This window comes from Dendrobates tinctorius, unplaced genomic scaffold, assembly GCF_039654945.1.
Source record: "Dendrobates tinctorius isolate UK_male_01 unplaced genomic scaffold, ASM3965494v1 ptg000102l, whole genome shotgun sequence".
Taxonomy (NCBI): domain Eukaryota; kingdom Metazoa; phylum Chordata; class Amphibia; order Anura; family Dendrobatidae; genus Dendrobates; species Dendrobates tinctorius.
The window spans coordinates 41,973,700-41,998,548 of NW_027361770.1; the positions used below are offsets into that span (position 1 = coordinate 41,973,700).

At 41.2% G+C, this 24,849-nt stretch overlaps 1 protein-coding gene across 1 annotated transcript in view; it reads right to left on the reverse strand.

Moving 5' to 3' along the window:
- Nucleotides 1-24,849, reverse strand: part of GABBR2 (gamma-aminobutyric acid type B receptor subunit 2) — a 1,198,492-nt gene that overhangs the window by 647,386 nt on the left and 526,257 nt on the right. The gene's annotated exons all lie outside the window — the stretch shown is intronic.

Genomic DNA, 24,849 nt, shown 5'->3' on the forward strand with positions numbered 1-24,849 from the left:
AAAATAATCAAGCTTTTTCTAACAGGATTCTAAAGAGGTCATGCTGAACGTGGTGGCCGGTGCTGCCTTTCTGAGGATATTACCATTTTAATGACTTTTAAAATACTACTTAAAATGTAATGAGACTGAGCAGTTACAATATCCTTCTATTAACATGATAGATATCCAGTACTATAATATATGATAATAATAGTATTAACTAATATTAGGTCTGTGGAAAGTTGAAGAAACGATGGGCACTGCTAAAATGAAACAAAAGATATTAGAAATTGAAAGTGAAACTCTGGGCAACATTTATGATAATTTAAATGGAAAGAAAAGGGTCATGTGATATACCAACATCATTATTTAAATCCTTCCAGTACTAAAAGTCCTAAATACCAATAAGAACTACTGCTATATGTCACTTGAGAATGGAGAAGATGTTGGCAAAATCCACTCTTGGCTTCTCCTTGACGCAGGATGGCGCTTCCCGGATTGGCATGTCATCAGTGCCGTATAAAGGAAACTGACTCACTGGTCCATTCCAAAAGCTAAGCCAGCTTTCTACTAAGCATCTATCCATCACTTGCGACATAGAAGGGAGCTTGTTCGGCTGTCAAAATCAACCATTTAGTCTGCCCCCCTTAACACACAGCACTGCTAAAAGTGCTGACACAAGCAATGCTGCCCTGTATCTAGAAAAAAACTAGGGCCAAAATAGACTGAATATCTACCGGCTGGAGCACTTTTGATAATTGAATTGCATGAGTAATTTGTATAATTTTCTATTTTATATGCATTTATTGATATTTTTTCAATAACCCTTTTAAGCCAGTTAAGAATGATTTGGGTATGTTGTCATAAGTAGAGTTGAGCAGAAAGATTTGCAGGATCCTGGTACTGCGACGATGTTGGTAGTCCATTGTGGCTGGAAAAGAGCAGGTTTTCATCTCTTACGACCTGCAGCTTTTTCAGCACCTCTTCTGATCAGTAGGCTCCTATGGCATAATGTATGCATCACATGGCAAATTAATTTGCGGGGCATAGTAATCAGAAGAGGTGCCATGAATATCGAAGGTAGTTGGTGACTCGTAGTGGTTTGGTCCGGTGGTCACAGATTACCAACATGATCGGTTACCCAGAATCTTTAGGATAGGTCATCAATATCAGATCCAACACCCAACACCCCAACCAATCAGCTGTTGTTAAATCTTGAGGCAGTTAGATGCAGACATTGAATGGAGATGAACATCATAGCTATGTTGTAGTTGCCGCTTGTGAGAACTGCACATCAGCTCCTATTCAGGAGCCACTGTGACGAATTTAGCTCAACTAGTGACTGCCTGATCTACTATTAAACTTTCCACATTTATAGCAGACAATTGTGCCCCTTTAAATCTGCTCCTTTATGCTTTGAAAATATTAAAGAGATGAAATATATACAGTATATTTCTCATATGCAGATTTTCATTCCAGATTTCTGGACAAAAAAACCTTGCTGCGTATTAATGTAGCAGAAACATGGATATGATTTTTAAGAAATCTCATCCATATGCTGCAAAGGAAAATCCATGTGGAAATAGACCCATGATACGGATTTAAAATCCTGCTGAGAATTGTTTCTGATGATTTTTACTCTAGATATCTGTTACAAATCTAACTGCACAAATGTTAAATTATGTGTGCATAATATTCAAACTCTAACATGGATTTTGAGGCAAACTCTGCAACGGATTATTTTTCCAGCCCTGTTATGATAGTATATTTTTACATACCATAGATTACATTTTTACATGGTTCTTAAGTGAATCCTGAAAACATTAGCAAACTAGGTAAATCTGGATTAAGCATGGCACTGTTTTGGGAGCTCTCTAGTTCAGAAAAATGTTCTGCAATGTTTTGATTTTTGGTGCCAGATCAAATAGTAGGCAACAGGTTAAAAATACACTCTTATTTAAAGTGGCTGTGAATTTTTAGAAATAAAGAACATGGGCAAAAATTTGCAAAATAAGCATTACTTATCCACAGAAGCTCTTGCTACTACAGTACCGCCTCTCCATTGCTTCCCCATAGTCTATATTGAAAGGGTTGCAGTGGTTGGTGAAGTCCCATCTACAACATGTGACCACTCTAGCCATTTATTATCGTCAGCAGTCTCATGCCCTCTACTTTACTGTTACTCAGGGCCGCCATCAGGGCATTACTGCCCATACTGGCGTATGGGGCCCAATGGGCAGAGGGGGCCCGCATCGGGCCCCATCTCATCTGCTCACTGGGCCCCTACCGACACGCTAAATCGGTCCCTTAGCAGAGCTGCGCTGCGGCAGCTGAACGCTATTGACATGTGAGCCCGTCGGCCCGCACGTCAATAGTTAACTGCCACCAGCCAATCAGAGGCTGGCAGCTGACGTCACTGTCAGTCGCCGGCGAGTGCGCACTTCAGCAGCGTGGAGGGAGTGCAAGCGTCGCCGCTGGAGCGCTGCCAGGTAAGAAGAACTTCTTTTTTTTTAAATTGACAGCGGCGATCCGGGGGACCCGGGGCAGGTTGCTGGACATGGTGGGGTAGAATGCTGGACATGATAGGGGCAGATTGCTGGATATGATGGGGGCAGAATGCTGGACATGATGGGGGCAGAATGCTGGACATGGGGGCAGAATGCAAGACATGGGGGCAGAATGCGAGACATGATGGTACAGACTGTGAGACACAGGGGCAGAATGCAGACATGATGGCAGAATGCAGACATGGTGCAGAATGCAGATATGATGGGGGCAGAATGCAGACATGGGGGCAGAATGCAAGACATGATGGGGCAGAATGCTGGACATGGGGGCAGAATGCAAGACATGGGGCAGAATGCGAGACATGATGGGGCAGACTGTGAGACATGGGGCAGAATGCAGACATGGGGCAGAATGTAGACATGGGGCAGAATGCTGGACATGGGTGCAGAATGCAGACATGGTGGCAGAATGCTGGACATGGGTGCAGAATGCAAGACATGATGGGGCAGAATGCAAGACATGATGGAGGCAGAATGTGAGACACAGGAGGGGGCAGGATGAGAGACACATGGTTCAGGATCATGGGGCAGGATGGAGACAGATGGGGAGATCATATGGGGCACAATGGATACTCATGAGGGCGGGATGGGAGAACATATGGCTTAAGCCATGACTGAGACACACGGGGGCCAGGATGGGGAATATTATTACCATAGGGGCTAATTAAGGGATATTATTACTACAGTGATGTATTTGTTTTATTTTTTGAGTATACTGTTTTAAATGGGGGGCGGTCCTGTTACTGTGAAGAGTGATACTATGTTGCCTTTTTTCTTCATGTGGTGTAATGTAGAAGTTGGGAAAAAAATAGTAATGTGTTCTGCAAGCGGAGCTCTAGATAAGTGTGTTATTTCCTGCAGAGACGAGCCCTGGCTGGAGGACGTGATGACGATCTGTGCTGGATGAAAGATGAAAAGCAAGGATGAAGGACTTCACCTACAAACATCACTGGTGAGTTAGTGTGTTACCAATACACTGACACTATACACTGTATACTATATACAGAGGTCTTGTGTATAATGTCACCAGTGATCACTGTATTACCTGTACATTATATACAGAGCTCCTGTGTATAATGTCATTGATCACTGTATTACCTGTACACAGACACTGCATACTAAGTGCAGATCTCCTGTGTATAATGGCACTTATGGTGATAGTATTGTGTTTTTTATTACTGATCAGTATTGTAGTATTCAGCCACTATGTGGTGGTAATATGTGGTCTGGACATGGTGTTGCGGTATTTGTCCCTTGTATGTGCTATTATTTGGTCACTTTGTGGTGGTAATATATGGTCTGGTCATGGTGCGGTGGTATTTGTTCCTTTTATGTGGTATTATAGGTCACTATGTGGTGGTATGTGGTCTGGACATGGTGTGGTGGTATTTGTCCCTTGTATGTGATATTATTGGTCATTTTAAAAATTGAAAAATAAATAAAAATATACCTAAATTGTATTGCATATTTTAACAAATATTTAATAGGTTAGTGTAGAGTAGAGCTCGGCCAAAAGTGTCCACAGTGTTGTGATGGCGGCTTAAAAAATCTTTTTGCCAAAACAAAAGCTGCCGGCTATATGTGTGATTTGGTGATGGGAACTGTTAATGTGTGATTGGTGAGAAGTGGAGTTTTTCCAAGAGAGGGCGGTGAGACTGTGGACAGTTTCAGGGGTGGAGCCTGGGTGGAGTATAAAGGGGGCCCCGAAAATGTTGCCAGTATGTGACCCCGAAATTCCTAGTGGCAGCCCTGCTGTCACTGGTAAGACTTGAGCCAGAGATTGACTGCAGCAGTAGGTATTGCAGATAGGACATCACATGGGTGGCCCTGTAATCAAGACAAGTAGGTAGCAATGGAAAGGTAAAGTTGTAGAGGCTGGGGTGTCTATAGGCAAGTAAGTTATCACATTTGTTTAAAGGACAACAATTTTAACACCTTCAGAGACCTGAAGGCCTGAAACAGAGACCTTTAACAGAGGCTGGACAGACATCTGTCTGGGATGATTTAGTGAATCCTGCTTTGAGCAGGGGGTTGGACCAGATAACCCATGTGGTCCATTCCAACTCTATCATTCTATGATTCACTACCTTGGGTTTTTCCGTTTTTGAGTTTCTGTTTTTTGCTCCCCTTCTTCCCAGAGCCATAAATTTTAAATTTTTTGTCAATATTTCCATGCGAGGGATTGCTTTTGCAGGATTAGATGTACTTTTGAAAGACACCATTGGTTTTGCTATATAGTGTACTGGAAAACGGGGAAAAACTTCCAAATGCGGTGAAATTGCAAAAAAACAATTATTTTTTGTTTGTATTTTTTTACCATGTTCACTAAATGCTAAAACTGACCCGCAATTATGATTCTCCAAGTCATTTCGAGTTTGTAGATACCAAACATGTAAAAGTTCTTTTTTATTTATATGGTGAAAAAAATTCTAAAGTTTCTCAAAAATCTGTAGCGTCTCCATTTTTCGTGATCTGGGGTGGGTGAGGGCTTATTTTTTGCGCTCTGAGCTGAAGTTTTTACTGATACAATTTTAGTATAGATATGATCTTTTGATCTCCCATTATTGCATTTTAACCCCTTTCCGAAATCGGAGGTAAATTTACGCCGATCTCAGACACCCTCCCTTTGATGTGGGCTCCGGCGGTGAGCCCACATCTTTCCACAGACCACATGTCAGCTGTTTTAACCCATTAAATACTGCTTTCAAACTCTGACAGTGGCATTTAACATGCGCTTCCAGCAATCGTGCTGGAAATCTGCTCATCGGTGACCCCCGTCAGGTGATCGCAGGTCACCGATGGGTTGGCATGTCTTCTGAAGACCTCTATGGTTGTCAGTGATGGATTGCTATGAGCGCCGCCTGGTAGTCGGCGCTCATAGCAAGTGAGGTATTCTGCTACATGCAGGTGATCTGATCATCACCTGTATGTAGCAGAGGTGATTGGGTTATGGCAGCTTCTAGTCTCCCATGTGAAAAGTGAAAAAAAGTTTTTTAAAAAATATAAAGAATATAAAGAAAATACAAAAATATAACAATTCAAATCACCCCTCTTTCATCCCACTTAGATAAAAAAGAACCTAGACATGTTTGGTGTCATAATGGCAGGTCAGTTTTAGCATTTAGTGAAACTAGTAAAACAAGCAATACAAAAACCAGTGTGGGACTGCACTTTTTTTTCAATTTCACCGCACTTGGAATTTTTTCCCGTTTTCAAGTACACGACATGGTAAAACCTGTTAGGCGTCAGGTTTCTGCATCTGCTCTGCAGAAATCCAGAGCCTCACATTCTGCGGTCTCCTGCTGTCTATCTACTGCAGAGGAGATTGCTTTGCAGCAGATCGCTCCAGAGACTAAGTCCCTCTGTTCTCCTACAGGGCATGCTCACGAGATGATCTCCCATTGGAGATCGGGAGTCATGTGCCCAGGTCCTACTCCAGATCTCATTGGTCCATCTCGGAGATCTGGAAGCTTCCGGAAGGTCCCGGCTATAAAAAGCGCGCATGACCGTTCGGCCATGCGCTAGTATAGTCTCTAGTTGCTACTGTGTGAATCATGATGGATGCGAATGACTCATTAAGGTCCCCTTCCTCTGATATTACGAATGTGTACAGGGACTTAGATTAGAGTCAGCGCCAGCGCGTGGCAAGCCTCAAGCCACTACAGCATCATCCACAGTGCTAGCGTCTGACATTGCGCCTGCTTCCTTGCTTTGTCGACTAGCGGCAGTGTCCTACGCCGCGCTGCAGTTGCAGCCCTCTTTGGCGTCCGCAGTAGCGACGCCGCATGCACGGTAGGTCTAGACAGACGCAGCTCCTCTGTCTTGGGTCCTGCTTCTGTGACCAGATACCGTGTGTGCATTTACCTGAGACCTGTGACACTAACAGGCTCAGCCTTTTGTGTTTACCTCTGCTGACATCTCTGTGAGCAAACAGAGATTGCTTACCGCACTTGGGTGACGTTCAACCCGTGGGCGATATACCGCCAAATTGTGCGTCTGCCATCATCTAGCAGCGGTGTAACACCTACTGCACGGTGGACCCCGAGCGGCGAACGCACTTTATTATTTATTTTTATTTAATGCATTCCGCCGTTCCTAACAAAAACCAATGGTGTTGTTCAAAAGTACAACTCATCCCGCAAAAAAACAATCCCAAACACGGCCATTTTGACAAAAAATAAAAAAGTTATGGCTCTGAGAAGAAGGGGAGCAAAAAATGCAAAACTAAAAATACCTCTGATCGTTAAAGGGTTAATGCAATGTTGCGGTGACAAAATAACGAAATTCTGGCATTTTATCATTAGGCCGTTTACCGATCAGATTAATTATGTGCATATGTTGATAGATCCAGCAATTCTGAACACGGCGATACCAAATATGTGTATTTTTTTATTATTATTATTATTATATTAATTTGAATTGGGCAAATGGGGGGTGATTTGAACATTTATGTTCTTTCATTTTTTAAATATTTTTAAAAACATTTTTCTATATTTTACTCTTGCTTCAATAGTCTCTGTGTGAGACTAGAAACTGTGATCATCCGATTGCTTGTGCAGCAGTGTTTCAGCCCTGCTGTGTGTAGCAGAAATGCGTACTTGTTATGAGCACCAACCTCTGGGCGGCACACATAGCTATCCGGCAATGACAACCACAGAAGTCTCCTACAGAGACCCATTGGTGACCTGAGGTCATGTTACACCGGCACCGATGGGTGGAATTAGTGACGCACTTCTGGCACAAGCATGTTAAATGCTTCTGTAAGAGATTGACAGCGGCATTTAACATGATAACAGCTGCGGGTGGATTGAGATTCCACCTGCGGCTGTCAGGGGTATATGCCGGAAAAGTTGCGGGTTCAGCGACAAAGCCCAGAGCAAACAGGGGAAGCCAACCTTAGACTTGACTATACATCTAAGGTGGTAAAGGGGTTAATGCCTTTCAATTTTTTTTCTACTTAATAATCCCACAGCTAAAAGTGAAAACTTTAATAATAGAATAATGTAATAATGAGATGTACAGTATGTTGTCAGAAGCACTAGTCTTTTATTTTAATAAAACAAGCAAATCATTTATAATGGTCCCATATGGTTCAAAGGAGTAAGATAATGATGGTAAGATCACTGAGTAGCTTTAGTTAGCAAGAGAGAATTCAGTTTTACTTGTCATAATTTCCCACATTAAATCAAATAGAAGCCAAATAATGGGTATTAAGATTTCCTACGCATTTAAAATTGACAAAGACAAATGACATTGAAGTTGGAAAAAATCTTCCAAATTCCAAATTGGAAATCATCTGCAGAGACTTTGAAGACTTAGGCAAGAAAGTGAAAGAACTGGGAGCACAGGTGGTCTTCTCTTCCATCCTCCCAGTGGATGGCCATGGAACAAGGAGATGGAATAAGATTCTGCAGGTGAACAACTGGCTACGTCGATGGTGCCGTCAGCAACGATTTGGATTTCTGGATCACGGAGTGAACTACTTATACGATGGACTACTTGCTAGAGATGGGGTGCACCTTACGAAGACTGGAAAGCATGTATTTGGAAGTCGCCTTGCTACACTTGTAAGGAGAGCTTTAAACTAGAACAACATGGGAAGGGAAGCAAAAGACCAGAAAAAGCCATACACCTGACAAATGCTATTGAGAACTCTGCTATTAGAAGTGGAAAGGAAGAACAAAGACGAAAGAATCTAATTAATAAAAATATTGGAGAAAGAGAAACCAATCACAAACTAAAATGTTTCTATACTAATGCACAAAGCATGGGCAACAAACAAGGAGAATTGGAACTACTAACACAGGAACAGAAATATGATGTAATTGGAATCACTGAAACTTGGTGGGACAATACACATGATTGGAATACAAGACTAGAAGGATACAACTTATTTGCAAGAAACAGACTTGATAAACGAGGAGGGGGTGTCGCATTGTATGTTCGAAACGCGTATATCTGCACAGAGATTGAAGCTTCAGAGACTGGGAGTTCTGTGGAAACTGTTTGGGTAAGAATACAAGGACAGAACAATGGAAAGGACACCATTGTAGGCATTTACTACAGGCCGCCTGTGCAAGCCGAAGATATAGATGAACTCTTTATGCATCAGATGGCCAAGTTCTCCAAAAAATATGACATAGTTGTCATGGGAGATTTCAACTATCCAGACATTTGTTGGGAATCTCTCTCAGGCAAAACTAACAGGTCAAGGAAATTCTTATCCTCTCTTGCTGACAACTTTATCTTCCAAAAGGTAAGGGAGAAAACAAGGGGAACTGCTACCTTGGATCTAATCCTTATAAACAGGGAGGAAATGGTTGAGGAGGTAAAAGTGGCTGGGACCCTAGGAGGTAGCGACCATGCTATTTTAGAATTTTGGATTACTAGAGGTGGAAGACCTGTGAAGACTCAGACATCAAGGTTAGATTTCAGAAAGGCAGATTTTAAGGGATTCAGAAAGAGAATTGGAGGGATCCAATGGCTGGATATCCTTAAAGACAAAAATGTCCAGGAAGGATGGGAAATCTTGAAAAATGAAATTCTCAAAGCACAGTTGTTAACAATTCCGAAAAGAGGGAAGAATAGCAAGCATTTAAGGAAACCAGGATGGATGAACACAGAACTTAAGCACATGCTAAAAAGGAAGAAAAAAATGTTTATAAAATGGAAAGAGGGAGGCATATCTAAAGAAGAATATAATGCTGTCTGCAGAACCTGCAGGGCACAAATCAGATTATCTAAAGCTGAAAATGAACTGAGGCTTGCAAGAGATGTCAAAAGCAATAATAAAGGATTTTGGGGATATGTCAAAAGTAAAAGAAAAGTCAAAGATGCTATAGGATTTTTACAGGATGAAAATGATGAAATGGTAAGACAGGATGTTGAGAAGGCTGAACTTTTAAATTCCTATTTTGCATCTGTTTTCTCTCAGAAAGGAAATGCAACATCAACTGTTATTCACTGTCCTATTAAGGGAATAGAAGAATCCAGGATATCTATAAACAGAAAGATAGTGAGGAAACACTTAGCTAACCTAAATGAATTCAAGTCTCCAGGTCCAGATGAATTACACCCCAGAGTACTGAAGGAGATAGCAGAAGAAATTTTTGAACCCCTCTCCATAATCTTTGAAAATTCTTGGAGAACAGGAGAAGTGCCAGAAGACTGGAGAAGAGCAAATGTTGTTCCTATCTTCAAAAAGGGGAAGAAGGTGGACCCAGGCAACTATAGGCCGGTGAGTCTGACTTCTATACCAGGAAAGATCTTTGAACAAATTATTAAACAACATGTATGTCAATACCTGGATAAGAATGAAGTGATTAAACAGAGTCAGCATGGGTTTCTAACTAATAAGTCATGTCAGACTAACTTAATTTCCTTCTATGACGGTATCACTGATTGGGTGGATCAAGGAAATGCTGTAGATATAGTATATCTTGACTTCAGCAAAGCATTTGACAAAGTCTCTCATACAATCCTTATTGAAAAAATGACTAAGTATGGAATGGACAAGGCAACTGTTAGGTGGATTCATAACTGGCTTAGTGATCGGACCCAAAGAGTGGTCGTAAATGGCTGCACATCCAGTTGGAAGAATGTCTCAAGTGGGGTACCACAGGGCTCTGTCCTGGGCCCTGTATTGTTCAACATCTTTATCAACGATTTAGATGAAGGAATTGAGGGTAAACTGATTAAATTTGCTGATGACATAAAGCTAGGAGGGATAGCTAATACTAGAGAAGAGAGAGAGAGGATTCAAAAAGATTTAAATAAACTGGAGAAGTGGGCAGCAACTAACAGAATGGTTTTTAACAGGGAGAAATGCAAAGTACTACATCTGGGCAATAAAAATGAAAAAAGCATATATAGAATGGGAGGAATAGGGCTAAGTGACAGCACATGTGAAAAAGACTTGGGTATACTAATAGATCACAGACTGAATATGAGTCAACAGTGTGATGCAGCAGCAAAAAAGGCAAATGCAATTCTAGGATGTATTAACAGAAGCATACAGTCTAGATCACATGAAGTCATTTCCCTCTACTCCTCTTTGGTCAGACCTCATCTGGAATATTGTGTCCAGTTTTGGGCACCACATTTTTAAAAAAAGACATCAACAAACTGGAGCAAGTTCAGAAAAGAGCGACCAGAATGGTGACCGGTCTGCAAACCCTGTCTTATGAGGAAAGGTTGCAGGATTTGGGAATGTTTAGTTTGCAAAAGAGAAGACTGAGAGGAGACTTAATAGCTGTCTACAAATATCTAAAGGGCTGTCACATTGTAGAAGGATCAACTTTATTCTCATTTGCACAAGGAAAGACTAGAAGCAATGGGATGAAACTGAATGGGAAGAGACACAGATTAGATATTAGAAAAAACTTTTTGACAGTTAGAGTGATCAATGAGTGGAACAGGCTGCCACGAGAAGTGGTGAGTTCTCCTTCAATGGAAGTCTTCAAACAGAGGCTGGACAGACATCTGACTGGGATGATTTAGCGAATCCTGCTTTGAGCAGGGGGTTGGACCAGATGGCCCAGGAGGTCCCTTCCAACTCTACGATTCTATGATTCTATGATTCTATGATTCTATGAGTTTCATCCCTCATATCCACCTGCCTGATTTCAGCTGGAGCTGATTCAGTAATTGTTGCTGTGTTACCAAGTCTACTACAATTAGGACAGCTTATATTGTATTACTGGATTATTACATCATTTGCTTTAATATGAAATATTAAAATATTCACTGTAAGTGATCTAAAAGATTGGACAACTAATACATTAGCTAACAGAAGGATGTGATAAACTCTGCATGCCAATACATCTCTTCTCTATTACACAATGCCTAATATGAATCAATACACAGATTCATTGCTTTACTGGTCAGATTTGGTAAGTAAAATACAGAATTCTAGACAATTCATACGAATATTAAATATTTATGCAACTTAAAATGCCCAATTCATTAAGATTGGAGTTTCATATGTCAGTCTTAATGAGGGGCATGTGTCAGTTTGATGCACCTAACTCATTAAGAGGCACAAGCCACATAATGAATTCAGCGCATCTTATCAGCGGCATGCACGTCGTCAGAAATATTACTCCAATCCGGGACTGGAGTAACATTTCTGGCCTAAGTTAAGACACGCCTTTAGATACATTTTTCAGGTGGGCTTGTACCTCTGGTGCTTCACATTGTCTCCTGACTGGTTTTGGAGCACAGAACTGGGTTATTTTCACGTAGAGAGACCCTAAGCTGCTGCACAGTTTACAAATCATCCACTCACTTTAAAGATGGGGTTATCTAATTCATGCTGCTCAAACAAAAAGGTGTTTCAGAGAAAGTATCCTTTGAAGATTCAACTTGGGGTGGCTCTGGAATAGTCTCATCTTTGGCTATGGTCCCTGGCCGGCTCTTCTCAGCAGTGCTATAGGAGAGTGATGGGGCTTTCATTATGCAATCATGCAGACAAACTCTGATTCATTCTGTCATTGGTTACAGCAGCATCAGTCAGCTGACAGGTTCTCTTTAACCCCTTTACGCGCAATGGCGGGCATAGCACATCATGGCCGGGTGTCGGTTCTCATACCAGGACGGACTGTGTCTGTCGTGCATTTAACCTGTCACTGCGTGTTAACATGCAGTGACAGTTTAGTGCTGACAGCTGTCACATAGAGCTGAGAGGCACAGGAAAAAGTGCGGTGACCCATGCTGTTTGGCCCCACACCCAGATCACTGTGATCGGTCAGTCAATCTTACTGACCAATCACAGCATGATCACGCAGGAGATGCTGAAATATCAGCACCTCCTGTCCGATCAGTGCAGCAGCTCAGCTCTGCTTGCGGCCGAGCATCTGCTCTAACAGCCAGGAGTGGTGTCAATGCCGCCCCTGGCTGTTAACCCCTTAAATTCTGCGATCGAGCGCGATAGAAACATTCAGGAGGGAGACAGAGGCATGGGAGCTCCCTCTGTCTTCAGATCAGAGTCCCTGCAATATAATCGCGGGGGCCCGATTGTTTCCATAATGACCCGTGATCGTCATGATGACCCCTGAGTCCCCAAGCTACAAAAAGCCTCTGAGACCATACTCACAGCATGGGCTAGTGCAATCAAAGTAAAAAAAAAAGTAAAAGTCCCATAAATGGACTAGGTAAAAAAGTTAAAAAAAAATATGCAAAAAAAATTGCATAATAATAATAATAAAAATGCCACTAATAAATACAATTTTTTATGCAAAAAAATTAAACAAAAAATAGTACAAGTTTGGATCGCAGCGTCCGGAACAATCCGAACTATAAAAGTATCACACTAGTTAACCACTTCAGTGAATGCTGTTAAAAGAACACAAAAAAAGGAGCAAGCTATGCTTTATCATCATACCGCTTGAAAAAGTGGAATAAAACGCGATCAAAAAGATGAATGTAAATAAAAATAGTATCACTGAAAATGCCATCTTGTCCTGCAAAAAACAAGCCAGCATACAGCTGAAAAATGAAAAAGTTATAGCTCTCAGAATAAAGCGATGCAAAAATAATCATTTTTTCTGTAAAAGTTTTTATTGTGTATAACTGCCAAAACATAAAAAGCGATGTAAATGTGGTAAAGAAAAACAATTCCTGAATAGCTGGTTTTTGTTCATTTTGCATTCAAAAAAATCGGAATAGAAGGTGGTCAAAAAATGTCATGTGACTGAAAATGGTATCAATAAAAACGTCAACTCGTCCCGCAAAAAACAAGACCTTACATCACTCTGTCGGCCGAAATATGGAAAAATTATAGCTCCCAAAATATGGTGATGCAAAAAATTCTTCTTGCAAAAAAAGCATCTTTTAGTGTGTGACAGCAACCAAACATAAAAATCCACTATAAATCTGGTATCGCTGTAATCGCAGCGACCCGAAGAATAAAGTCTTCTAATCACTTATTCTGCACAACGAACAGTGTAAAAAATAAATAAAACTAATTCTTCACATGCTTTTGATTTTTCATTCTGCATCCCAAAGATCTCAGTAAGGCTCGGCTTACATTTATCCTGCACTCTGCGCTGATCTCTTACACTAGGGTTTCCGTGTAAATCTCTGAAATATGTGATTCAGACAGAACCCCAGACAAATGAAGGCACTTTGGATGCCATAGGACCCATGATCCAGTGGTGTGTGCATAAAACGCCACCATAGTTTTGTGCACCTCTGAAAGGAAGTGCAACAAATTATGTTTCAAAACTTGTGCTGATGTAAAGTAGACATGTGGGAAATTTTATTTGTTAACTATTTTGTGTAACATAATGCTCTGAATTAGGAGCATAAAAATTAAAAGTTTGAAAATTGTGAAATTTTCAAAATCTTTGCCAAATTTAATTTTTTCACAAATAAATGCAAGTAATTTCAAAAAATTATTACCACTATCATAAAGTACAATATGTCATGAAAAAACAATCTCAGAATCAGTGGGATCCCTTGAAGCGTTCCAGAGTTATAACCTGATAAATTGACAATGGTCAGATGTCAAAATTAAGGCCTGGTCCTTAACTTTAAAGTGGCTTGGTCCTTAAGGGGTTAAGCTAGAAGCTACCTAGTATTAACAGTCGGCCAAGAGTATTCATGCTGCAACTCTTGCCCTTGCTGCATTGACAAATCACTTGTCAACCATAATCAAACTACTCCTCTCTGCTATACATGTATGAGCTGTATAAGAGAAGGGAGAGAAGGCACTAACACAGTATCATACTGAGAAAAAGTAAGGGGAGATTGCGGTGAAGGTTGTAAGGCGGGAGAGGAGAGATTAAACTTACATCAATATAGTGAGTGGATCCAATTGGATAAAAGCGTCTTTATTTAACTGAAAAAGCCAAATGTCATTAAAAAACCCTTATTATTAGTGATAAACAAAAGTGCTCGGATAAGGTGTTATCCAAGCATGATCAGATGCTAATAGACAATCTCTGAATAATACACAAGGGTCTAGAATCAAATCATAAGAAAATACCCCTAAAAATGATACTTTATTAGGTTAAAAATAACCAAAAAGCTTGGTTATGCACCAAAAACAAAAAGTGACAAAAATCAAAACCAAAAGTGTTCAAACAAAACCCCAATAAGGGAACAACTAGGAATCCCTATTAGATAACCTGAGCTTACAACTGCCTTGCACCTGTTCTTGGACACATGGCATCTGAGCATCTGGCCTCCTGATGAGCCATTAAGGGCGAAACGCGTAGAGGCGTGAATTAACCCATGACGGGTGGTGGGCTACACAGATGAGTATCGCTGTTGCAACTCTGTGTTGTATATAAATATGCTGGCAATAAGCTGGAAAGTGAAAGTATCTAATATGGTTATGTACATAGTTTTAGATGATGCAGCAGAAGTCGAGTGGACAGGGATTATTATTGTGCGGATAATGAAATCCTATGGTCTTATTGATGAGAGATGGGGGTTCATGAGTGAATCTGTGGACAAGCTGTGGATGAAAATGGATCCCCAGGCTTTGTCCCCCCTATATACAGCAGCTCACAACTGGAAGATGCTAATCCCCAACCCCACTTTCTGTGAATTATCTCTGTTTTACAATGGATTTCTGTCACAATCCATTTTTGGATTTGTGGCAGCTCTGGTTCCACTCAGTTAAAACTTTTTTTCCTTTCAGGCCAGCGGGGTTTAATGTCACTTTTTCCCCGCTGTCAATCTGGTGTAATTGCAGTGCTGCTGGGTCAGCTGATGTGGGAGGTAACCACTCCCACCATCCTTTAAAAGGTCATTTGATGCATCAGCTGACTGTTGGTGATAGATAATTGCTTATTTCCCCATCCCTTTTGTGTTTGTCACTGTCCCCTATGTGGATTTATCTGTAGTGTCTAGGCTAGCATCCTATGCTGGCCAGTGCACTAGCCAGGGCAGTGTTAGGTGACAGCAAGGGACGAGGTATTCTGACGGTGGTGGGGGGAAGGTTCCACATAAGGCATTAGGGGAGTGCAGGGACAGGATCAGGTTTGAGCTCATGTGGTGACCATCCCTCATTCCCTATCAGTAGGGCCTTCCTCTCCCCAATACCATCCCATTGTGTGAGTGTTGCGTCGTTCGCTGACCGACCACCCGTTGGGTCGAGTCACATTGTGACAATTTCCCCATTACAACATCAGTGTTCGACAGTAATTTCCAGAGGAGATATCCAGCAAGTCACCAGCACTTTAGGGCATTTTAATAGGGGTAACTAAAAAATGATTGGACTAACAAGACAAATAAATTGTGATAAATTTCAGGCACTTATTAAGTAAGAATGGCTTGCCATCAGTCTAGATTTTCACCAGAAACTAAAATCCAACATGCAAGGGTAAATGACAAAAGTCTTGAAAACTAAGGGTCAACATTGTAAATATTGAGTTGCTGCATCAACTTGATGTATTTTTCAATGAAAGCTTAAAATCTTACTTCCGTAACCAAAGAAACATCTGACTAAATGACCTAAAAACACTAAACCAGAAATGTTTGTAAAGCCAAAATCTGTGTCAGTCTCACAACCTTTGGCCATTTCTGTAGTTTCACATGCACTACTTGTCTTCAGCAACTGTTTTTATAAATCATAGTTTAGCCCTAAGGTAATTGTATCAGCAAATCTGTACACAATAGAATAAGAACGTATGCTCAAATTGGAAAATAGTTTGATTTATAAAGTGGATCTGTCACCTAATTCCACAATACAAACTGCATACATTATTAATTAACCCTAAAATGACTTCACGCTGTACCCACAAAGTCTGACTGATGGCTGCAGCTTGTATCTAGCAGTGTAGAATTTGACCAGAGAGGAGGAACACTTGGGATCGGCTAATCAGGCTGCAAATGCAGAGATTTAGTATAAACTTTCAAAATGTATTATACAGCTATTTTGACATAATTATCTAGAGTAAGTACACCTCATCTCTTCTCTAAGAGACCTATTTAATAATGAATGCAGTGACCGATTCGCTCTAATGTGTCGATGCAACTTTCTTTGCGCCTGCTCAGTTTGGATACATCTCCCCTGGTGTCTAAGGCTGCTATGAACTAGTAATTTGATTGAATAATCTATACTGAATCTCATCCATCACGTCTAAACAATTTTATCCATCTGTTGGAAGTATTGGAATTTTACTTCTGGAAACACATTTTGTTTAAAAGTTCATAATGCCAATAACTTGCATTATACCATGACGGTGCCTAAAATATAGAAGTCTATTTTCCATTATCTGAACCATTTTATTTCTTTATCTTTGAACAGCAGGTAGACAAAGATTTTGCTTCCTCGTACCATATGATTCCACTACGCAGTAAAGAAAACCTGGATTATTTACTTTAAAAATATTCTGCAGCTTTTCCTATAAAAAAATAATTATGAATAAAATGTGATGTGTAAATATACTACTATATATAAAGTATTACACCCAAACTGCTCGTTTCCCTTCTATTTCCATTACTATCGGAAAATATCTAATGTAATTACTAATGTTGTTCATGATTAGTGGAAAGACAGTGAGCTGAATTAAAAAGTTAGCAATTCACAGGGATGGCTTAAAGTGATTACATTTGAAGAGGATTGCCTGATAATCAGTCTGTTGGCAGTGTAATGGACTGATATGCATCTGTCAGGCTCCACAACCTTACTCGCTTTCTTCAGTGTTTAACCTATTTAAAAAGGTTAGCACATAGCGGAGAGGAAATGAAAGATGAATAATGACACTCGACCTGACGTGGAAATGGTAAATAATGCAGAGATGTCATTGCAGCGGGTTTATGAAATGGCCCTGTAGTCTCGAAGTACATTGCATGACACATTAGGTACATGAAAAGAGACAAGTGAATGTATATATATCTATATCCTCAAACATTTTTTCTCCATTGCTTCCATTGCACCGTAGAGTAAACACAAAAGAAATAATGTCCTACAATGCAATATCCATATACAGTATATCACTTTGTTCTTATTATTCTACTTCATAATCAAATCAAACAAATGCCAAGTGACAACAGGATTATAATGAGACAGTATAAGTGGCCTAAGTTACACGTGGCAGATGTATAAAAGATTACATTTTGATTTCTGGACTCTTCAATTTTGCTTCCCACAATTTCAGAAAAGGACAAATGACTAAAAGCTTGAAAATAAGGTGAGAAAATATAAATTTCCAAATGATACCACTCTACATTGGTTTCTTTATGATGTATCACATAGTGAAGTGCTACAAATAGCTGCAGATAAATAGGAAAGTTCATGGAGTTCGTTTTATCATCAAGCAGAGAGGAGCAAATCTTTTGAAATCTGAATTCGCTCACTTTGACAAATTTTCCCTAAAATTTAATTGGCAGAAAATAAATTTACACAGCCTCTTATTGCCTGTAAAAAGACATGAATAACACTCTGAGGTCTCCCGGGATGGTATTGATCCCCTTTTAATCTCTTTAACACAAAAAAAGGCCATAGTAATATCCAAGAGACCTCAGCATAACTTGCTTAAAGAAAACAGATAACTAAGGATGAGAAAGCCCTAAAATGCTCAAGATCGTTCGGTTCTTGAATCGAGCAGGTCGGACGCTCGACAGACTCGACTCAAGTAGCGAGAATAATGGAAGTCAAAGGGAAACTCAAGCATTTTTCTGGAAGATCCTCCCAGGATGGCTTGGGGGACAGAAAAAAAACTGAAATGGATGGAAACAATATGAGGAAGATAACTGGATGCTTCTCTGACTCCCAGGTCACTGCTGGGAACTATGATCTCATAGTCATAGAGTGGCATTAGAAGAAAACAAATTTGGAAGACTACTTCACTGCATTCAAACAGGCAACACTCGCTTTCCAATCTGCACTCACCTCTGCTAAACAGACCTACTTCACAACCCTTGTATCTTCCCTATCTTACAACCCCAAACAGTTATTCAAAACTTTTAACTCCCTCCTCCGCCCACCACTACCCCCTCCAACCTCCCTCATCTCTGTTGAGGACTTTGCCACACACTTCAAAAATAAGATCGACCAAACAAGGCAAGTCTTCATCGCTCAACCACCACAACCCCTTTGTACAACAGACCAATGCCCAAACCCCATAACCTCCCTCTCCAACATCACTGAAAGGGAGCTTAATTGTCTCATCTCCAATCGCTTAATTGTTTCCTCTCCAATCGCACCTCACAACCTGTGCACTCGACCCCATCCCATCCCACCTCCTCCCCAACCTCACCACCACACTTATCCCATCCCTAACCCATCTCTTTAACCTATCACTAACTTCTGGTACCTTCCCTTCTGCTTTCAAACATGCCACAATCACGCGAATCCTTAAAAAGCCAACCCTTGACTCAACCGCTATATCCAGCTATCACCCAATATCGCTGCGCCCATTTGCTTCCAAACTCCTGGAACAGCATGTCCATGCTGAACTTTTCTCCCACCACTCATCTAACTTGCTCTTTGACAATCTACAATCTGGTTTCTGCCCCATCCGTCCACTGAGACAGCCCTGACCAAATTACTAATGACTTACTCACAGCCAAAGCAAATGGACAATATTCTATACTCCTGCTTCTAGACCTGTCCTCTGCTTTCGACACAGTCGACCACTGCCTCCTACTACAGATCTTGTCCTCCTTTGGCATCAAAGACCTCGCCCTATCATGGATCTCCTCATACCTTTCCAACCGCACATTCAGCGCATCCCACTCCCACACTACCACCACATCCCACCCTCTCTCTGTTGGAGTCCCTCAAGGCTCTGTTCTAGGACCCCTACGCTTCTCGATCTATACACTTGGCCTGGGGCAACTCATAAATTCCCACGGGTTCCAGTACCACCTTAATGCTGATGACACTCAGATCTACCTATCTGACCCAGACGTCAACTCTCTGCTGCCCAGAATCCCGGAGTGTCTATCAGCCATATCCTTCTTCTTCTCCTCTCTCTTCCTCAAGCTTAATATTGACAAATCTGAGCTCATCATCTTTCCTCTATCTCACAGATCTTTCTTACCTGACCTATCTACACCAATTAATGACATCAAGCTTTCCCCTGTACCGGAAGTCCAATGCCTCGCAGTAACCTTTGACTCTGCCCTGTCCTTCAAACCGCACATCCAAGCTCTTTTTACCACCTGTCACCTCCAGCTCAAAAATATTTCCAGAATCCGTCCTTTCCTCAACCCTCAATCTACTAAAATGCTTGTTCATGCCCTCATCATCTCCCGCCTTGATTACTGCAGCATCCTTTTCTGAGGCCTCCCTGCTAACACCCTCGCACATCTCCAGTCCATCCTTAACTCTGCTGCCCGACTCATTCATCTCTCTCCTCGCTACTCCTCCGCTTCTCCCCTCTGCAAATATCTTCACTGGCTCCCATTCCTCAGCGTATCCAGTTCAAATTACTAATACTGACCAACAAGGCCAACTACAACCTGTCTCCCCCATATGTCTCTGAGCTAATCTCCCGATACCATCCCTCATGTATTCTCCGGTCCTCCCAAGAGCTCCTTCTCTCCTCCACACTTATTCGCTCCTCATCCAACCGCCTCCAAGACTTCTCCTGAATATTTCCCATCCTCTGGAATTCTTTGTCCCAACATTTCCAACTATCAACCACATTCAGAGCCTTCAGACGGAACCAGAAAACCCACCTCTTCAAGAAAGCTTACAGCCTGCAATGACCCCGCTACCTCCTCACCACTACCGGAGATATCGCCTCAACCAACACCGAACTGCTGCAACCCCCCAACCTACCGTCTCCTTCCCCACCATCCGGTAGAACGTAAGCCCGAAAGAGCAGGGTCCTCTCCCCTTTGTATCAGTCTGTCATTGTAAGCTTGTTTACTGTAAGTGATATCTGTAATTTGTATGTAACCCCTTCTCATGTACAGCACCATGGAATCAATGGTGCTATATAAATAAATAATAATAATAATAGTATTACGCCACTTTAATGCACTGACAATAAAACATCCAGAAGTTAAAATGGATTTACAGCAAAATGTTAGGAAAAATTCTTTCCTGTATAATAACTTGTATATAAGGAAAAATTAACAAAAAAAGCAAAACCTCTTCCACCCCTTATGCTATGTTCACACATAGCGATTTTGCTGTGTGTTTGCACTTTCCCATTGCTTTCAATGGTAAAAAAAACATTCACCAACAAATATAATTTTAACATTTTACTACACTATCTGGGCATGTGGTGTGTGTGACATGGTGAGACACATCTTGTTTAGTTTACGAAAGAGGGACTCTGAAACACACAATGTGTTGGAATATGTTTGGTGCAATAACTCCATTCCTTCAGTTGCCAGATTTGTATGCTGTTCATAAAGTTAAAAACTCCCAAAAGCTCACACAGGGAGAGCATGTGACTGTATTTCCTGTTTTTATTGTGTCTGTGTATGGAAGATGAAGCGGCCTGCTGCAGATGCAGCACAGATAGAGAAACACACAAATGATTTATTCCTGATCTATTAAGCTTATCATCTATTGTTCCTGATTGCTCCTGAATAAAGAAGCTCTGTTGTCACACAGTTGGAGAGTATCCTGAATAATCCAATGCCAACAAGTTATGGGTCCAGAGTGACACAGAGCCCCAGAGTAACACAGCAACTGAAGCCCAGAGCAAAAGCAGCACAGAACAACAGAGAAGATGTCCACTAGCAGCAATCCTGTCAAGTTCTCTGTGACAAGCCTCACTAAATGGAACTACCAGTCCTGGAAATTCAAGGTGAAGATGCTGCTCATAAGAGAAGGTATGTGGAAATATACTCAGGAACAAGTTCCTCATCCATTACCAGATGATTGGCTAGAAAAGTATCAGAAAGCACAAAGCACAATCTCCCTCAGTGTAGATGATAATCAGATTGTGTATATATGCAAGTGTGCAACTGCAAAGGAGATGTGGGGTGAGTTACAGAAAATGCATGATAAATCAAATCTCAGCATTAATCTTTATCTCATGAGAAAGCTGTATCAGTCTAAGCCAAGTGATGGACAGAATATGCCAGGCTATATTAGAAACACCCTAGAGATTGTGGAGCATCTCAGGGGTATTGGAGAAGAAATTAAAGATTTTCATGTTGCTGCACCTCTATTAAGTGATCTTCCAGAAAGATATGACACACTCCTGACTGCACTAGATGCATGGCCAGATGATGAGCTGAAACTAGAGTATGTTAAAGGCAAACTTGTGGATGAATTCAAGAGAAAAACGCAGCATGTAAGCAGCAGTAGTGAATCCAGAGCAGAAACAGCATTAAAGACACATGATTTCCCTAAATATAAGAGCAATCTAAGAGAAACTCGTGAATGTTTTATATATAAAAAGCCTGGCAACCTTAAAGAAGACTGCAGAATTTGGAAAGCAAGAACAGTCATCAAAGGGATAAAACAGCTGTAAAGGATGATTCTGCATGTGTTGAAGCTGCATTTAATGCCAGTACAGACCCATCTGCAAAGCATATAGTATATGGTGTATAGATTCTGGTGCAAGCAGTCATGTGACAAATAACAAGGATTTCTTCACTGACCTTAATGAAAGCAAGTCAGAAAAAGGTCATCCTAGCTAATGGTCACTATATGACATCAGAAGCAGTAGGAGACTGTTACCTCCACTGTCCAGTTTCCTCAGCACAAAGCAGAAAGATCCCAGTAAAGGATGTGCTCTATGTTCCCAGCCTTGAAAGCAATCTTATGTCAGTAAAGAAGCTTAAGCAAAAGGTGAATGTAGTTACCTTTAGAGGTAACAGCTGCATCATCTCAAAGAAGGGTCACACTCTTGCAGAAGGAAAAATCCAAGATGAACTTTATCAGCTAAAATGCAAAGAGTGCACAGTGCTAGACAAGATCTGCATAAGAACTGTATCCATGTATGACACAGACATCTTGGCACAGAGACCCAGAAGCAGTAAGGAAGCTAGCTCAACTTGCAAATGGCATTGAAATCAACCATTGTAGTCAAATGATGAAGTGCACTAGCTGTCTTAAAGGGAAAATGTCCAGAAAATCCTTTCCTAAAATATGCATCACTAGATCTGCACAGATACTGGATCTGATATTTACAGATGTATGTATTGGGGAGAAGCCATCATGACAGCTTGCTATCTTTAAAACAGAGTGCCAGATAAAGCCACAAATAAAACCATATGAGCTATGGGACTGTGAGAAGCCTAACCTGAAGCACCTCAGGATATTTGGAAGCAAAACGTTTATGTATGTTCCCAAAGAAAAATGTTCCAAGTGGGAATCACACGCAAAGCAAGGAGTCCTGGTGGGCTATAGCGAAACTCAAAAGGGATACCGAATCCTGCACCCAGAGACCAACACAGTAACAATTAGCAGAGATGTAGTGAGTGAGGCTCCCAATCGCTATGTGGGGCATGTGGTGAGGCTATGTGGTGCATCTCTGCCATGCCAAACATTCACCCAATGGGCCATGAAACTCATATATTATCTATGCCTACAGTTATTGCTCCAGGTATCCAGAGTACAGTGTACTTTGGCCCTCAAAGAAAATTCATTAGGGAGGTCTAAGATCTCCTACACTTGAGAACACAGAGTGGGCAACCCTTTCTGCAAGAAATAATGTCTGCTTAGTCTCTTCCAGTAAAGCTGAGTGCATGTCATCATTTATCGAATGGCAACTGAATCCACAAGATGATACGGCAGCAACAGTACAACAGGTAACTTCACCTGCCTGATCCAGTTTGATATTTTCACCCTCTCAGAGTGCTACTATCACTCCCAGTGCCCCATCCAACACATGTCCATGGCTCCATGTCATCTGACTGCCAAGACTGACTGTTTATTTCTTCCATTAAATCAACTGGCAGAAATTGTTCTGATGAAGTATCTTACTTAAGCACTGAGATACTATGGATTAGGGGACTAAGGGTCAGAACAGGAACAACTGTCATGAACAAATTTGAAATTTTGCTAGGTGAAAAATTAAGTGTTATTGTGGCTGAAAGGTGGACTGAGCAAAAACTGACTCAAGTCGATGATGTTGCTGTCAGAAGCTACATCATCCTTCTATGACTAATTCCATTTTGCCCATTGATTTCACCCCACTATAGGCCAAGTGTGACCTTAATTTGGTATTACTACTGCTGAAACGGTACAGTACCAATGGTGCCAATGGTACAGCTGCTAGCAGCTTTTACATTTTTTGAAGCAGTATGTTTGTTTTTTCTCCCATGCTACCATGTCTCTTGCTGGTGCCATTTTTGGGGCTAGCATACTATTTTTACATAAGTATAATATGCCAAACTAATAAACATAATAAACTCAAAGACCGTTTACATTGAGAGGGTAACACTTCACAGTAATCAGAACCATAATGACCCATGTGACAATAAGTCTTTTGAGGATCAAGAAGTGTTGTACAACTGCGTAATATAAAAATTAATTTATTTTTTAATTAATTAGAACATTACAGAAAACATATCTAAACTAACTAAAGATGTTTCACCATGTGGGCTGTGCAAGGCCTGTGCGAATCTGGTAAAGGCAAAGAATTTCAGTAATTTTGAAATTATGAAGGGTTAAAAACTTTTGAGATCAGAAAGTACAACCCCTGCACATCTAGATGTGTCATATGTCAACCAGATAATGAATCATTGTTAAAAACAATTCCAAATCACTTTAAATGATACCATCAATACAATCCTAAATAGAAATGGGTGAACCCGAACACTAAAGTTAGGGGGTCATATTGAACACATAGTGTCGGTGCATGGACCCCGAACACGGACTTCTCCAGGAAGTCTGTGTTACAGTTCAGGTTCAGCAGCCCGAATATTTGCTGTTTCCCACACTCTCAGCTGTGTGACGTGAGAAACATTGGCAGCTCTGAACGATAGTAAGTTCGTTACCACTGGTCAGCGAGCTGCGGTTCCCATGCTGTCAAATTACAGTATGTGAGCCAGCAGCTCTGACCTGTGGCAAAAAGTTTACCGCTGGTCACTTCTCCTGGATTTCACATGCTGTCATCTCTATGACAGCATGGGAAGTGCAGCACTCTTACCGCTGATCAGAGCTGGTGTTTCTCTTGCTGTCACACAGGTGACAGAGTGATAAATACTGTTACCACGGCTGGTCAGGAGACAGATCTCCAGGAAAGGACCCTCTGGACCGTGGCACCGAGGGGCCCCGGGCGAGCTGCCAGGTGGAGCCGACCTTTATACAGGGATTGTTAGGAGCAGGCCCAGGGGTTCGGGTACCACAATAACCAGTACCGAGAGGGGCGGCTCAGGATGGACTGGAGTAGGAGTGAGGGACTGAAGCGTAGACAACAGAGCAGGATCACTG